Source organism: Limulus polyphemus, unplaced genomic scaffold (genome assembly GCF_000517525.1).
Source record: "Limulus polyphemus unplaced genomic scaffold, Limulus_polyphemus-2.1.2 Scaffold7181, whole genome shotgun sequence".
NCBI lineage: Eukaryota > Metazoa > Arthropoda > Merostomata > Xiphosura > Limulidae > Limulus > Limulus polyphemus.
This window is the reverse complement of record NW_013672791.1, coordinates 41,437-43,590: the sequence shown is the minus strand read 5'-3', so window position 1 is coordinate 43,590 and position 2,154 is coordinate 41,437.

Below are 2,154 nucleotides of genomic sequence, written 5' to 3'. Positions count from 1 at the left end.
CAGAATGCGTGTCGAGTGCCCTAACTACTTGGCCATGCTGGGGCTACTTGCAGACAGAGCAGTAGGAAAGCAATTTTTATCCTCAATGCACAAGGCTCACATATGAAAGACTAAAATATATACAGAATTAAAGAAAACAAGGACAAATGTATGTTTCAGAAGCATTTCGTTTATTACAACCTGATGATGCTTTTACTGGCAAAACCACGGTCATGATAAATGAAATATTTGGGATACGTACAATTGTTCTTGTTCTCCCTAATTCCATAATCATGAAACTTCACTAAGTACTGATGTATATTTATAGACATTTCACAGATCAGCCACACTCGGAGCAGATATGGGTATAAAACAGATACATAGAAATAAATGTAAAATTAAAACAAATTACTACAATTGGGCCAATTCAGGTGACAAGTAGAATTTACATCCACAAATCTGCATACTAATTTTGTAATTTACATGCAATGTTGTTGTTGTTTTTTGGGCCTTGTGAAAAAAATTATTTCAAATATAATAAAAATATTGTGTTTTGCCACAAGCCATAACAGTATATTTACTCTTAAGCTGTTCATAGCCAGCCCTACAAAACTAATAACAACAAAAACATTAAATTTTGGGGTGAAATCTCTCTAAACAATAGTTTTAACATACAATACACATATTTCCTGTGGAACAATGTAAAAAAAAAAGGTTATGAGAAAATGTTTTTCAAATATAACCATAGCAAAGTTGACCCAGTTATCTTAATGTGTTTTGTGTGTATATAGGTGAGGGGGGTACGTTAGGTGATTTTAATAATACATATTACAGTGCATTAACTCTTTCAGAACGGGCACCATTTAGTCTGTACGTCAGGTGGTTTAACAAGTTACATCCAAAATTAAACTATTTTCTTATCATAGTACAAGTAAACAATGTAGCTAATAATCTAGATTTAATATTATGAATGGTAAATTCTTAGTTCTCTGAAGCAATATTAAAAAAATCCTCAATTCCCCTGGTGTGAGAATTGTGATATCCCTTCTTCTCTAAATTACTCAATATTATGAATGGTAAATTCTTAGTTCTCTGAAGCAATATTAAAAAAATCCTCAATTCCCCTGGTGTGAGAATTGTGATATCCCTTCTTCTCTAAATTACTCAATATAATGGCTCTGGTAAAGCAATTTTCATAGTCTTCAATCTTAACTGGTTCCAGAGTCATAAAACAGAAAATCAGACCGCACTTGCCACACCCACCTGTCACATTCTCTCAAACTACCAATAGTTTTCTCTCACATTTAATACTATTACTTATAAATAATAGAAAGGCCAAGGTTTTAATCTATCAAATGATATATTGTATTACCATGTTTTCTGTACATACACTTGTCTATTTCTCACTTCCAATTCAAACGTTTTTCACATGGAAAACATATCAATGAGATTAGCTGATTTTTTAATGGATCTTGTCACACAGTTAGAAACCCAGAAAATTTGTAATAGTTATGGAACATTATCTGCTTTTTGCACATTATTATTCTGTGTTCTTAGATGCATTATTTAATCAAATAAAAATTATTTAATGCAGTAGTACCATTAATATAAAAAAGTAGGGTTAAGTGTCTTTGACTTCAACAGTAAAAAAAGAAACCCCCCAGGTAAGTATTTCTTGCTTTTTATGTTTATTCTTTATTTATTATTATAAAAGCAACAAATATAAAAATGAGAAACTTTTTACGTTAGTTAAGGTTAAATTAGATAAAACAAATACTAATATAATAAAATTTTTCATAGGGTATGCTCACAAGTAGCTCACGTGTAATGTAATTCGATAACATAACAGCTGCACATTCACCAAGTGATATACAACTTCTTGCAATGCCAGGAATATTAGTTAGACACATTTCAAAGGGCAATAAAACAATAAAATTTAACTATAAATAGATGTATACTGTTACTAGTTTGAAGTTATTCAGGACAAACAAATGTAGTTTCATGTTACAATTTGAAGTTATTCAGGACAAACAAATGTAGTTTCATGTTACAATTTGAAGTTATTCAGGACAAACAAATGTAGTTTCATGTTACAATATGAAGTTATTCAGGATAAACAAATGTAGTTTCATGTTACAATATGAAGTTATTCAGGATAAACAAATGTAGTTTCAT